The sequence below is a fragment of the Thunnus maccoyii genome, chromosome 3 (assembly GCF_910596095.1).
Source record: "Thunnus maccoyii chromosome 3, fThuMac1.1, whole genome shotgun sequence".
Classification (NCBI taxonomy): Eukaryota; Metazoa; Chordata; class Actinopteri; order Scombriformes; family Scombridae; genus Thunnus; species Thunnus maccoyii.
The window spans coordinates 3,811,934-3,828,529 of NC_056535.1; positions in this window are offsets into that span (position 1 = coordinate 3,811,934).

Genomic DNA, 16,596 nt, shown 5'->3' on the forward strand with positions numbered 1-16,596 from the left:
GAATTTTCTAGAAATGAGTCCATCTTTAAAATAAAAAAATAATAATAATTGAAAGTTGATTATTAGAAAATACCTGATTCAAGTTGATTTACACTGGGAATTAGACTGAAGATTTTTTCACTTGTTAAAAAGTAAGATTTCTTTCACAGTGTAGCTGCCTCAAAGTGGAAAATATTTAGCAGCTGAAAAGCAGAAAAAGTAGAAAAATGCGGTTCATGTCTTGTTAGCTTATCAAAGTGTTGGTCCCTGAACATTTTCTACCCTCCTCTCTTGTTTCTTTGTCAGTTCCACCAGTGCAGTTGGTCCCCTCGAAAGGGCAAGTGGGATCACAATTTAAATGTCAGTGTATTAAAAACAATGCCTGCAGAGTGTTACAGTCTAACTGCATTCATGGCCATGCTGCACTCGCTTAGTGATCACAGATGTGAATGGGCTGCCCTCGTTGCTTTGAAAAACCCTCCGGTCCTGTATGGGAGTCCCAAGTGGTCAAGAGAAACGTGCCATGTGAGAGATGTCTTAATTACACAGGAATGTCAGGTTAAGCTTTGCATTTGTGTGGCCGTGCAAAGATGCAAGTTGCTAAAATAGCTTCTTTTTTTTTTCCCCCCCTCCCCTGGTTGCTCTACCTTTTATTCATCCCATTCTTCCAAGTTCAGAGCTGTCATTAGTAATAATGTGCTGTGATTCCTCTGCCAACAGATTGGTAAAGCTATAGAGAGCTGCAACTGTATAGTGGCCCGGAGCGATCTCCTCACAAAGAGTCTTAGGTTGACTGTTTTTGTGGCAGTGATGAAAAGTGACAGACTTCAAGCTTGTGTTTCTCTGCAGTTGTTTGGAAGTGCTTCCCTCCGCGTGGATTAACTGCTCTGTCAGCCAACAGGAACTCCTCTGCTGGTGTTTCACTGGTGCAGAGAGACGTTTGGCTTCTGCCGACACACACACACACACACACACACACACACACACACACACACACACATTTTTTCCTGTGTGTGTTGGTTTGCATCCTAAAAAGTATCAATGAAATGACTCTTAAAAGGATTTCTAATACTTTTTGACAGGTGATTATCAGGGTGTATATCTGCATTTGAGTGAGCAGGTAGAACTTAAACGTCTTGCTCAAGGACACTTCTGATTGGACACATGACCTCTGCTGGGATCAATCCTGAGACGTTTCTGAAAATGTTTTCTATTTGAGAGCTTCGGTAACGGCACGAGAGGAAGCTTAAACTTAAAAACCGTTGTCAAACAAAACACGGTGTCGTCTCAGCATAAAAACGAACGTCCGACAGCTTGAGAAGCGCAAGTAAACGCTGCCCCGTTTCAAGACAAACACAGAGCCTCTGTTTTATGGTGGCGTGTTTCCTTAACCTTTGGCAGGCCTGAAGTTTTGGAACTGGAAAACAACACTTCATCGTTAACTTTTGACGCCCATCAAGGAAACGACTGTCACGAGTGAAGTGAGCGCCCACCCAAATGAGAGTATTATTAATGTGAGCGTGATCAAGGCCTTAGTGGAAAGCTTGTTTTATTCACTGACTGCTCGCACAGACAGCTGCAGTCACAGTAGGGCAGACATTCAAGTATTTGATTTACTTTCATTTCATTTTTGATTTATTTATCAGTAGCACAACAGAGTTTTGTTATGTATTCATACTGTATATCATTAGACATTCACCATAATAAGGAATAAAAACTATTCTGCTCTATAAAGCCAAAATACAGTAACTACACGTTTGTTCAAAAACAACCAGAATCAAACTTTTTGACATTAACACATTTATATATAAGACAAAATACATTTTCAGTAACTACAAAATAGAGCTAAAACACAAGTCTAAACAGTATGTACTCTGGCTTGTTAACCTCCAGGTTCCAATTCTGTATTTAAGCGATGTTAGCTGTTCCCATTTGGAAGTGTTCATGAATTATTGCGAGATGGTTAATGCTATATAGGCTAATTGTTCATTAACAAGTGAAACCAGCTACAAATAAATAGAGTTTAGCTCCTTTTTAATTAGCTGAGACGTCTGAATGAGAGTTCATTTTGGATTTTAAATGTAACTGCCAGTGATGGAGGCTTTGCGGCTATTTTGCCACAAGTTTACTGACACTTCTGTAGTTCTTTGCATCAAATGGGAAAATAATGTTTCTTAGCTGTCAGAAATTCTTGATACTTCTGACTTGGCATTGCAATTAGGAGGCTGACATGCACAGTTTTTCCATTTGGCTGCTCCTAAGTACGGTCTGGATGACATGACATGAACGAGGCATAGACCCGGTGGAAAGACGGCCAACTAGTCAGCTGAAACGCCATCAAGGTTGTGAGATAGCCACCACTAGCCTTAGCTAAAGCTAAAGGTATTTAATGGTTTTTTTTCTCCCCAGTTGCTTCCTGTAATTGAAAAATATGAATTTTATGAACTAACACCATAATAATAGTGATAATTCAGTTTGGTATTCCACATAAATATGGCAGTAATACCAATCATCATGATGGAGAATAACCGCAATGACCTATAGAATTCATGCAATTTGCTGTGGTTAACCTTTAAATTGCATGTTTCAATGTATTAACTTGTAGATTAAATTATTATTTGAATATATATATATTACCATGATAAATGGGAGATGGACAGACATCAATATACTGAAACAAATTAATTCAAAGGAAAAGCGAGCACAAAGAACACATTTAGAGCATTGCATTCTCATTTTTCTAGCTTTCCGCATGTGTTTTGTTAGTCATATTTTCATAGCTGCAGCACATTAACATCTTTCCACAGAACCTTGAATGTAAATGACTCTTTTTCAGTTCCTTTCCTTTACTAATTAACAGACCTCCTGCATCTTTTTCATTTCATGTTATTTGTATTTTAGTGTCCAACTCCAACCGCTGGCTCAACCTCAGGACACATGTAGCCGCACACGGTAAGTCATGTGATCACTGCAGAGCTGAACACAGTTTCTGAGAGAGAGAGAGAGAGAGTGTATTACTTGGGGGGGAAAAGAGAAAATGAGTGAGTGTTTTACACTGTCATTGCATCAAGGCCCCCTGACATAAACATCTATGATCTGCACTTTGTGATAGATTTCTGTAAACAGAGAAGCCAAACAACAGATGCAACATATTTAACTCTGCAACACACAAATGCAAACATCTGTTAGAATAGCTGAGCAGTTATTTTTAGAGGATTTGTGTTTATAAGAACCAGCTCCAGCAGAATACAGTAGATTAGTAACAGTGGATCTGTTAGTACTGACATTATTATTATTATCCTTATAGTAATAGTTTGACTTGTATCAGTAGTAACAATAGGTAGATAGTTATAATAGTGTTATGGTGACATGAAAGTTTGGACTTGTTATTATTAAGAAATAGTCGTGGTTAATCGTTGCAGTATTGTTGTGTGTGCTGACTGATGAGTGATGGAAAATGTTTGGGGGGTTTTTTTGTGTTGGAGTTCAATATGTTGACATGAGTTATGAGCTTCATTTCATGTTTTAATAGTTCACTACAGTTTACTACAGTTCAACTTTCTCAAGTGTTTTTTTTTTTTCAATTTTTGCTTTAATATATTTTTGTATCCAGTGAACTTTACTACTCAGTATCTTGGTCATCACTAATAACTGAATTTCATGGATCCTTATCAAAATGTTGGTTGATGTGATGTGTTTATGAATAATATATTAAAAGAATATCTATATAAATCCAGCGTGGGCGGGTGCTCTTGATGATAGCACTGGCTGTAGCAGTGATAATAGTGAGTTATTATTATTGTTGGAGAATGTTACAAGCATTGCTGTCATAACAGTTATCACTGTGGCTCTGATTTCATTGTGGATGACTTGGAAATAAATTACACTCAGCTGGCAATGGGAGTCTCCCAAGTACAATTACTCTGTTTACATGCAGTAGTAAGGGAGGGAAATTGCTTTTGAAAGCACCCTTTAAGGTCATGGGTTTGTTGCTGTGCATAAGCCCAATGTTTACCCGAGTATTTTAAGGAAACTCAAAGCCATGCCACGCATCAACAAGTGTCTTAAACGGCTGCACGAAGGGCCCTGTTTGTAGCCTAACTGAAGCAAATGCTCACCTAATCCTCTGGAGAGGCTCCTGTGGCGGGCCCCGCCGTCAAAGGCTGTGTGAGGCCTCTTTAACAAGGTGCTGAAGTCACTTAAGCACAGAGTAAACAAACAAACAATCCAAATCATTCGCTGCATTTCCTGGACTCGGTTCCCTAAACAACTGCACGCATAATGCATCTACCGGTGGTGCGTCCAAGGCTGCTGTGTGGTCATCTGTGTGTAATTATTCATCATTCTGGATGGGAATTCCAATGACGTGCTGCGCTGATGAAGCAGCGTTACCCCTCTCTGAAACAAGTGGGGGTTTATTTTCAACTCTCTGCTTTTTCTCCACGGCCAGATTGTCTGGAGAGATTGGCTTTCTCCGGGCTGTGTAACAGATACCATCTAAATCATTAGGGCTCATTCATTGCCATGTGCCACTCTGCGGCTCAGGTTCCTGCGACCCCAAGGTCAAGCGGCTGAGAGCTCCCTGACCTCCAGCACTTCCTCTGAATATTAACAGGGTAGTTATGTAGTCAAAAGCCCTGATATAGAACATTGGTTCATTTAGATAATAACCAATCAGGCGGAGCGGCGAGGAGTGCAGTGATCTCCACAGGATGGCTGGGCCTTTATGTGGCTTACTGAGGGCATAATGACAGCAAACAGAGGAAGCGTAGGCCTCTCTGGCTGAAATTATGTGGTCACATGCCTGCTGGCTGTAATGCTTTCCTTTAACCCAGCTAAGTTGGGCTCCTTACGGGGGACAAATCCAGCCAGGCTCTATTATGAAGATGAATGTTGTGCAGTTATCTTGCAGACATTGGGCTTTAATAAAAGACAGAGGGGAGTTTAAAGGCCACCATGGTGAAAGAGGCATTTACCATGCAACCTCTGCACATGATGCTAATCCAAATCATCAGTGATAAAATATTCAAATGATTTTTAAAGAAAGGTCGCATTTACCCGCTTGAATTTAAACTGGAAATGATTAGACGTGTGATGTGAGACTTTTTCTCTTTTTTGAGAATGTGAGTTTGTGTATTTTATCAGCCTTCTTTTAGCAGCTGCGTATCGGTCCCGTGTGATCTCCGAGCAGAAATGATCTAAACTGGGGAACATGCCAAAATCACTGATGACAACTTACAACTAGCCAGTGTCGAATCACTTTGACACGCCTGCCTTTTAAAAGAAAATTGCGGCTTTGAAACGGCAGTAAACGGCAATCAGCGAAGCGTCTTTTAATATTTTTGATTATGGCAATCACTTTGAGTTATCTCATTGGAGCAGTCTTGGCCTCATCTTGCCTTCATGACTCCCACAGTATCAGTGACCCTGTTTGACTGCCGAGCAGCCGCTGTTCATCCCAGCCACGCTATCAGGCCTTTAATCAGGAAAACATTGCTGTGTGTTTGTGGAGCTGAAATGGAGCGTGGCCACTGCTGGAGGCTCTCGGGAGATGGACAGCAGCCACATTGTCACCCCTTTGTGTGCTTAATTGTGCTGGAGGAGTGGAGATGTGAGGGATGGGGATGCAGTTATCGTCACTGGTGGGCCAACGCTTGATGAGAAGTGGCGGAGAACAGACAAAGGAAAAAAAAGCAGTTTTTTGTTTTTGTCATTCTGCTGCTGAATATTTTTTCCTAACAAGTCTGTTTGTTGAGATTCAGTCTTTTTTTTACTCCGCTGGTGTTGTTCACAGTGCAGCTTCTCCTGGTTTAGGAATTATCTAGACATTTGAGTCAGTGTCTTGAAACAAGGCAAAACAGGGCAGTAATAAGAAAATCACAAAAATGTGTGAAACAACTTTTGTTTTGAATGAAAACTGATAAGATAGTCTCACCCTGTTCACACATCTTCTCTCTTCTTATAGGAACTTTTGGGCCCAGTTATTGACTAAATCAGTATTTCCCACATGGAGTCACAATTAACATGGTGACAAACAAGAAATAATGTTCATTGGACTTTTCATTCACCTTTGCTTTTGTTCTTACGGTAGAATGTAAAACCGTTTAAAACACCTTTAAAATGTATTCAATTTTTTTTTGGAATTAAACCACCTCAAAAGGGAGAATAGCTCTTGATTTTTATTTATTTTTTTACGTGGGGACACCAGAACAAGCTGAAACATCATACTGACATATCAACCCCTTATAAACCTGTCATGGACGTGTTGGCAGGTATTCACCCTCTTTGAGATCTGTTTTGGTCTCCACTATCTCCTGAGAATATTGAGAGGTTCTCTTTAGCTGCTAAATGCTTCACTATGTTGCTAACTCTGTCTTCTGATGCTGGGCAGGTAACATAAAGTGAGTTTGTCAGAACTTTTTCACTGAAAACAGCTTGCCTGCTGCTGCTAGAAGCAAGTTTGATGAGAACGCTGAGAATGAACCAAAACAGTAAAGTTGCAGGCAGCAAAACCAAAACAACGACCCCTTTCACATAACACATAGTCATTTGATCCATTGTTAATATGAAAGTATTGATTAGTGCAGCTTTGACTGAACTGCCCACAACTCATAATCATGCAACCTGTGACAGGGATCATTTCTCTGTTTTAAGGGCTTACGAGAAAAAAAAAAGAATGAAAACAAACAAGCTGTTAACAGTGAGATATTTCTACAGTGTGAAGTTGTTCTGAGGTTCCAGAAATGTTCTTTCCATGAGGCTACATCTTGATGCTGTTTGTCACTACTCAGTGGTTAAAGGGATATTTTGGAATTTTGGAAGTGGGGTTGTATGAGGTAGTTATCCATAGTCAGTGTATTACCTGCAGTAGATTTGGGTCATCACCCGCCCAGGTTGGAGACGCAGACAGGAGTACCTGCTGTGGACGGGGCCAGCAGCAAAACGTATTTTAGCCACTTAAATAAAGGCCCACTAAAAAAAATCAATATCAATTCAAGTGTACGCTATATTTAGAATATTTTCACCACTTTAACATGCCGTCAGACAGCCTTTTCCTTTGGCACTACATTTTCTCAACCGTAGAACGTCCATTATTCCTACGCATTCTGCGCACTGTATTATTCCACAGCAGCACATACTGACCAAAACAGCTCTGAATACATTTTGCTGCTTGTCCCGTCCACAGCAGTATAGTGCTTTGCTTCCGTGCCGGTACTCCTGTCTGGAACTGGAAGCAGGCCGACCCAAATCTACTGCAGGTGATACACTAACTATGGATAAGTAAGTCATACAACCTTCTGCATCTGAAGTGTTCCACTAGTTTGAGGTCATTCACCAGCTCCCACAAACCTGCTCACTTCAGACATCAAACCAGAGCAGAGAACAATGGGAAACAATCATTCTGCATAGAACACCGGTTTCTAAGATAATGAGCCGTCCTGGCTGCTGTCAGACACTCCCATGCAGATCCTGAGGAATGCCATCCTAAGCTTGAATGCATGTCAATTACATCCACATTCTCCTGGACCTCAGTGAGTAAATAAACACCCTGAAACCAGTGGATAATCATCACAGCCACTTTTGTCTTATTGCAGAATCTAGATGACACATGGAATCTGCATGCAGGCAGCCCTCCACTATAAATAGTCGGCAGCAATCAAACAAAATAAATGAACTGTCAGAGCACAAGTATTTACAAGCACGACAAAATTTTAAGTAATTATAAGTAAATTTGTTGCATTTCTGAGTAAGTGGTAGCAGATAGGCCTCTGACAGGGAGGCAGTGGTGTGTGACGGGCTGATTTAAAACGCTAAGGCTGCCTGGCTCTGTGTAAACCCTCAACCCCAGAAACAAAAAAAGCCCACTCCACATCCCACACTGACCACATCTCAATGGGGAGGAACGCTAAAGACATCTGCAGGGCCATTACACACACTTAGCCGCACATCAAGGAACACTTGGCCGCTGTGCCACTTCTGCTAAACTTCACTCCAAACGGCTATTTGTTTGTCTGTTAATTATGTTTTTTTTCCCCCTTTTGGATGATTTCAGACATCTTTTTTTTTTTTTTTTTTTTTTTCTCTTGTCTCCACTGACCTCCTGAATGCTTTAAAGTTGTTTACGGAAACAAGCAAATTGTGACTGACGTGAAAAAATAAAACACGTAATGGAAAATTGATAAGCATAACATTTTACCATGCTCGCTAGAGAGGTCTGAAGAAAATTGAGCATTTCGGTGACTTGAGATGTTCACCGCATTACCATATTTGTGCACCATATGACATGATTTATAGACAATCATGTGATAATTCACATCTTGATGGCCTCATTCATGTGGCTTACTGAGGAGGATTTGCAGAGCCTGCCTTGCTGATTACAGAGAGAGAGTTGTGCTGCTAAAACAATGTGCGCTGCAGTCAGCATGAGTAGAAGCAAACTCTTTATAATCAAAGGCTATTTTTAGGCATTTTGAATCTTTCATTTAGAATAACTGTGGCACTTATTCTAAATCTCTCTTTGTTGGAAATCTTAAACAAGGCAGATAAACAAAAAGCCAGAGCGAGTAGAGCAGGGAACACATCATGCAGGCGCTTGGATGGATGGATGTGTTACCTGCACAAAGTTGGACTGTTTAACTGAAGAGCGTAAAAAGGTGGGAATTTCCGGGGGGCCATGTGGCAGCAACCTCCTCCCCACAAGCCCTTTTTTTGGGAGCGACTCAATGGGACAATAAGCAAATGACAGATAAGGAATGATTTGCTAAAAGCAAAACCTCAAAAATAAACAAACCATTACGCCGTGCCGCGGGAGAGCTGGGTTAGCGCTTCTAATTCAGGTGAATTGCAGACAAATTTCCCCTGGCTGGCACACTTACAGCTGTAATAATACAGAGAGGGCCGCAGACCGGCCTGCATAGTGTCCACACATGGCCCGAGTCTCGCTGCAACACCTCACATGGCAGACCAGAGAAAATAGTGCATGTTAGTTACACATGTTTTACAAGATTTATAAATGCGAATGAGGTGTTATGAAGTGAAAAAAAATGGAATAATTATTAGTTTGTTGCGCGCAAATATTCAGATTTTTTTACATTTGTTAATCTTGTAAAATACGTGTAAATAATAAGCACATGTTTTTCTCCCTGTGTATGACCTGTGTGTGTGTGTGTGTGCGTGTGTGTGTGTGACTGGCGTGTTTCTGCGGGGGGAAAACATGGGACAAACCCAGACAGAAAGACAAAGCGGAGTAAATTTGTGTGTGTTTTCTTTACCAGGAGCGCCATGTTTATTTTCTGTTTCTTCGGTTTCAAAGCGTGGGCACCAAACTGCAAAGGAAACACGAATGATTAAAATTAAAGTGCCTTGATTGAACGCTTTTTCCAGCCTGTGGCACAAACATTTGCAGTTTTGTCCTTTTATAGGGATTTTAATGACCTGTTGGGAACACTTGGCCCTAAATGATGTGTTACAGGAAATAAACTTCAGAGAGATACGCCTCACCGTTGGCCTGAGTCGGATTATGTAAAGCAGATTTAATGGGTTTGATGTTTACAACAGTTAGCATTTTAAAGCTTTGAACTCTCGAAAAAAGCAATATCCAGCAGCTCTCAGTTATGATTAAGCTGAATGTGAACAGTATGCAAAGTGGGAGTTCTGCAAAGAGGCCAAAAAAGCATCCAGGAATAGAATAAGGACATTTTCACTTTGAATCCCCATCACTGAGGCCACACACTCTCGTATATTTTCGACGAGTCCGCACTGAAGGAAACCTCGCTCATCGGCGGGCTCGAACCGGCCTGTGTGCGAGCAATGACACGGTCCTGAGCGCCTGATTGCAGGCATCTTGAAAAGATCTGGTTGGCTCGAGCTCACCACAGGTCTCCTTTCAGTGGGCTGTCATTACCGCCGAGGTGAGCTCTCACACGCCGACCCACACACACACTGACACACACACACACACACACATGCTCGAGGGGTGGGGAGGGGTTGGCGGGATGAATGAGTGCACTGAGGCCTGGGCCTGATCAAGTGAGCGGCGGCCGGGAGTTGGTGTAAGGAAATCCTCTGGTGGGACTATCAGAGCACATTAGACTGAGCAGGCCCCGGCTCTGGGACACGCAGCTGCAGGGAGAGCACACTGAGGCAGTATTTCAGCAGCCGCTAAACGCTGCCGCTTTAATCCTAATATAAATATGTTAGCCAAATTGGAAAAAGAGGCCTCATTTACCTATTTCACAAATATTCTATGTAACGAGGATTAATTACTTATGCAGACGTTAATCATCAAATAGCAATGTGAGGCAGGGGTAAATAAGGTGCGGAAAAGACCCACCGCCTTCATCTAGGGGGCCGACGGAGCGGATAAAGTCGTCTTTCTGTGAGCTTCCACCGCTCATGGAAGTTCTTTGCAGCTGCTTTTGATTCACTGTCACACAGCTACATGTTCTGTCATTCAGATGATAGAGGATTTATCAAAGTCATTTCAGACGTGTGTGTGTGTGTGTGTGTGTGCTCGAGCTGTCTGACAGGTGTGTTGCTCCTCTCTCTCGCAGACTAACACATGCAATCAGAGACTGTTTGTAAACAGTCTGTCCTTTCTCAAAAGTGCCTCGGAGATTTGCTCAAGGAAGTGAAATTGCTGCAAAACGACCTCATTTGGCACCGAGTTTCAACTCGTATGCTTGAGTGAGTGTAATTGCTGGAGGGGAGGGCCGCGGCGGTGGCGGTGGGGGGAAGCCCAGCTTTAAGTTTGCTATCTCTGGGCATACCTTCCTCTAATAACAACTAGCGACTGAAATCAAACCTGCTCTGTGTTTGCTCCGAGAGGTGATTAGCCAGAGAAGTTAGGATTTCAAATTGCCTTAATTGGGCTGCTCTATTTACGTTAGCTTGAGATTTATCATTGAATTTGTGATTCATTTTAAATGGATTAGCCCCACGCATTCTGTTTCAGAGTAATTGTGCTTAAGTGGAGCATGCACAGCAACAGATTGGTTTGGAAAATTGGTTTCATAAGCAACAGTGTAATCTCTCTCTCTCTTCTTGTTGTCAGTGGAGAAAATGAGGATGTTACCGTTGGCCTGCTGTCAAGTATGATGCATGTGCTGCAGCTAATACCAACCTCACTGCACAGGCTGAAGACTGAGCTTTTGTGTTGGTGCTGAGTGCGTGAAGAGGTGACCTGTTGTGGGTTGTACCCAGCTAGTATCTCTCATGTCAATGGAGTGGTTTGATCTGTTAGGTGTGTGTGTCTTTGTGTGTGTGTGTGTGTTAGCAGACATGACCCGGCCAGGCGCAGAGCTTCATGTTGGGTGTCAGGCGGACCAAGCCGTAGCTGTCAACAGCAATGCTTTATGGGGGCATTTCCTTCGCTGTTCTGACATGTGCTGTCACCTTGGTGTGGTACACACTTCCATCTGCCCCGCTAACAGCCACTGCTGTCAGCACACACACACATACACACAACCACACGCATGTTTGTTTTACTCTTCAGCAAGGGCACACACAGAGGAGAACACCCACTATCAGATATCCCTCAACACACACCCCTGTTGTCTGCCAAGAAGATGATCAGGATGGACCGGATTAGAAATATCTCAGTCGCTGACAGCTTTTCACCGGAATAACTTAACAACTTGGCTCTGAAGTCTGAGACATTTTTCATCACATAACAGTTATCACTTTAAAGTGGTAAGTGTGTGTTGTTTTTGCTGCCGTGCACAGCACATTTGGCTTTCACTGATATGAGTATTTGAAGGCCAGTTCGGATGTTATTAGATATAAATTGCCAATTCCTGACATGTTGGGCTTAAATCTCTATATTACCATTTACAACCTAAACAAGTCCACAAATCCAATGTTTTACTCTGAATTTTGTTCTTATCAATGTGGAAAACACAAAAAACAGTGTTTAGTGACTATTTTAGTCACTAGACTAAAGGCAATGCTCTAGGAAAGATGATGTCTTTCTTCTGGTTTGTCGTCTGTCTGGCCACTGTGTTCCAGAGTGAAATATCTCAGCAGCTATTGGATGGGTTGTGAAATTTGGTAAACACATATGATCCCCAGTGGATGATTCCTATTGACTGATAATTCCTTGACTTTTCATCTATCATCACCAATTTAACAGGAAAAACATGACTAAATCCTGATGAGCCTGCAGCTCTGAAATGAATGCTCAGAAAGCTAACTAGCATGGCAGACACCAGCATGCCAAGTTTCACATTTGAACTACAGTTAAAATGAAGTAATATATTTTCAGGACCAAAGTATAAAAATTACAAAATGTCAGACGATGTCTTCAAGACAAAGACATAAAACATCCAGAGTGTATGAGTGCATCAAAACCTGAGTGCAAGAAAAGATCTGAGTATATTCCAAAAAGCACATACGGTTGAGAAACATTTGTATGTTAATATTAATACACCATCCCAACATGTTAACGTAGCCATGTGCTAAATGTCACTTTCTGAATGTTTAACATTCTGACAAGCTAACATACTAAATATTACTCTAACCTGCCAGACGGTACATTAACATGTTAGCATGATAACCATGTTTAAATGCTAAAATGCTAAATGTTATCTGGTAAACATCAACATAAAACATGGCCTCTGGTAGTGGCTAACCTATTGACCTGCTAGCTGCTAGCGAGGTTACAGGCTTTTAGACTTTGGATAAAAGCTTTTCCAACATCTTTTAACCCATGAAATTATAGTTAACTCAAGATAACAAAGTTTCCAAAGACCTGAAATATGCCTGGATAAATGTATCTACAACAAATATATTTCATTTTGATATGAATTCATATTTTTATTTGAGTGTGATACACACAAAGGTACTCACTGGTGCAGCCAAAAAAAACATGGCATGAATAATGTATTCTACTGGATATAAGCCTCATGCTTTATATCAGCAAAGTGATATATCAGTCTAACTTCATGTATATACTCTGTGTTATGGTATACGCTACATGCTTTGAAGAAAAATGGCTGTACTCTAAATGTGTTGAGTAGCAATAATCAAACAAACACGAGCAGATCAGGCTTTACAACTGACAAGGGTCACCTCCATCTTTGGAAAGATCACGTTGGAGCCGAACAAAGGCAGCAGATGATTCGTGCAGTCAGCGCGGGGCTCGGCGAGGGCGTCAGATGGAAGGTGTGAGCAGGCGCTGGGACCACCCCTCGGGAGCAGCAGGACATGCTGTTTGTTGGGCGTGATGAATTGGCTGCATGCTTGAACCCAAAGGTTGGCAAATTAACAGTTAATTAGAGGTTGATAAATGACAGATTGACATAGGCCCTCCACCGCCGCGGCCCTCTCCCGCTATCTCACTGAGGCAAGTGTTTATGTGCTGGTAACAAGTGTCGGAGCAGACTGTTATGTCTGCATTTTGTCACACGGTGCGATTGCTCTCAGATGTGCCCTCCCCCCACAACCAACCACCCACCAACCCCCTTTTCCAGTCCTGCCCCAATTACCTCCAGTCCGCCCCCAATGGCCTGGCCCTCCCTCGCCTCTCTGCGCTCTTGTTGACACGCTTATCCATCCCTCTCCCTGCACACCTTTTCACTTAGAAATTAAAGCATGGATGAAAAATACCCAGACAAACATGCAGCAATTCCATTAAGTTGAAAAACCTTTCAGCAACCTATGAAAAGACATCAACACGCCTGACGTTTTCCCTCTCCACTAGGAATCATTCTGGGCATGATAATTGCATTTTTACTGCTAGATCGCGTTCCCACCATGACTGAAGGAGGCAATAATTTCAGGCTTGATGATGTAAATTGGAGGCAGGTTCTTTGTGCTTGACATGTGTGTAATGAGTGCAGAGGAAGACATATTTAACCTAACAATACCGCCTGTCATTGGCAATGGACTCAAAATGGCCTCGTATTTAGTGGAGTCGTGGCAGAAGTGAATAAAGAAAGACCTATTAATGGTAGCAGTCCAAGAATTCATCTTCCGTTAAACCTCTCCTTGTGTATTTTTCCTTTCACTAAGAGTTTATATGAACAAGAAGGCTTTTCTTACTTGACCCTCTAAAAAACAGAAAAAAGAAATAATGGATATTTTGTTATTAAGTGCAAATTACTGTCAGTTTTTGCAGTCTAAAATCTGTTTCCTCCCCTGACATTTCCTTTACTGGAGGGCAGGAAGGTAATTTCCAAATAAAAGTGAGTGAAATTGCACAATAACACTGCATTTGCCTTACCACATGTTACTCTTCTACGTAAATGGCATTTGATTGAGTGGTTCTGAGGGGAGAAGACAGTTTTGTGAAATATGTCCTGAACTGCTTTTGAGTCATTCATGTTTCTGCAGCAGCGGGGGAGGCAGAGGAAACAGCAGCACATATGTACATTCATTGCTGTGGACTTGGCATGAGAGGAGAAATAATGTTCTTCAGCTCAGTGAGTGACTGCCAGAACAAAGCACATACAGTACTGGAGCTGTGCAGCTAGAGTACGCCACTGATCCTGGAGGGGGTGCGGCTATTTGCTGAATCACTGGAGTTTTCTGTGACAAAACCATCACAGGATATGAATTCATGTGTCTTTGACAGAGTGTTTTTAAAAAGATTATGAAAACAGTTAGTGTGGAAGTTGAAGAAACCACACCTGATTTCAGCTGAATCTGATTCATCTTGCCTGCGGTTCTTTTTCTCTTTGGATCATTTCTTTTGAAAAGGCTTATCGGGGACATAGCATTCATCACCTCAGAATTAGCGCCAGTGAGAAAGCAGAAAAATGAGCTTTCCAGCGAGCAGAGACCCAGCAGACCTGGAGGGTGATCATTATCGTTATCCTGAGTCCCTGACTGATATCACTCAATCTAGCTGGCACACAGATCTGCCGGGGTCCTGGGTAGAAAGGGCCACCTCTGTATTCGTTCCAGCTGCTCTGGCTGCAGGCAGCTGGTTGTGCTGCAGCCCTGTGTGGACGGCTCATCGCTCTCGTGGAGTGTATGAGAACACAAAGCCTGTCATTAGCATGCTGAGAAGCGAGCGGTCACTGCCAGGCTCCGAAGCCAAGCATCCAAATGTTTGTATCCCCTTTCCCGTCTTAAACGGAAACAATTTGGTTTAGTCCTAACAGTACAGTACATCTCGGCTCCAAAAGCTTGTGTGTTAAAGTTTCTGGATGCCATTTTGGTTGCTGAGTACTCAGAACCAGCATGAGTCACATCGCTAATGTCAGGAGCATTACTCTCATTATTTCATGGTTAGTTTGACACACAGCTAATATTCAGATGGCAGGAGTTGAAATGAGCAGGCCGAGGAATATGAAGTGAAAATATGCGAGTGGGAGGTCTGCTAGTAGTGTGTGCACGCTAGTGTGTGTTTGTGTGTGTGGAGTGTGTGAGTAGGGGAGGGGCATCTGGAATCTGCCAAACAGTTCCTGACAGAACAGTGCCTCTCTCGGCCATTTCCTTCAAACAGCAATCAGGGCGAATCAAAGCAGCTGCTCTGCTCTTGAATACTCCAATTGCGCTAATCAACTCCGTTTAGCAGCTCCTCGGCCGGCGAGGGGCTGAACCACACCGCCTACTGAACACACACACACACACACACACATACACACACACACACATATATATATACTTATATATATATATTACACACACAAACTGGGGGCCATGGGCTCAGGCCACCATTCAAAAGTCCAGTCAGAAATAATAACACTTATTTTATTAGGCCTGCTGGAGCTATGCCAGCAACATTTAACAATCTTACACATGTTGAAATGAAGGCAGGCATGGAAATGGTAAGCTGAAGGACTGTTAAAGATTCATACAAATCATCTTCTCATTTCTGGCTCCGAATGGAGCAAACAAGGGAAGATAAAACTGAGCAAAATGCGATAATGCAGCAGGAGGGGGAAATGCCACATTATTCTCCTGGATCTGTTACTCTGCAACAGCTGTTGTGTCTATTGTATATGACAATTGCAGTCTAAACTACATGGCACTAATCCGCCAATTTCTATTCACTCAGATGACAACAATTCAAGTTAATCTTGTATGTTGAAAGCTACACAGCAGTGATCCAAACAAATGTCTGGAGCAGGCTTTGCCTTGCCTACCCCTGGATGCTCTGATAAAGAAAACAATGCTAATTGTTCGGACTTGCCTGGTGATTTCAGCTCTGAGTCAGCCTGCAAATTCATTTTGTGACTTCAGCCCTGCTTGCTGTGATCACCGTTACATAAATCCTAACATTTAACAACACAAAGCGGAGGAAGTAAGAGCACACAGAAAGTGTTTCAATGTGGTCTGGCTGCGCAGCCTTGGCCCTGGGAGAGACTTCCTCTGTGAAGTATTTAATGTTGGAAGCATTCTCTCTCCAAACACAGAGCACCTGGGACAACAGCGGCAGTTCCAGGACCGGTGTTAATCAGCGGCAATGCAGACTGGCAATCAGCAGTACCCACAAGAATACAATTAATACGGTATGCTGGCGCTCTATAAAGCCATGCCGCCTCACTTATGAAAACAAAAAATTACAGCGTTAAACTGTTCTAAACATTTGGGAGAGGCTGTGTGGTACATCCAGAGAAAATCATCTTGATTGCTAAAAGGATTGCAAAGACTTTGCATGGAAACTGGATG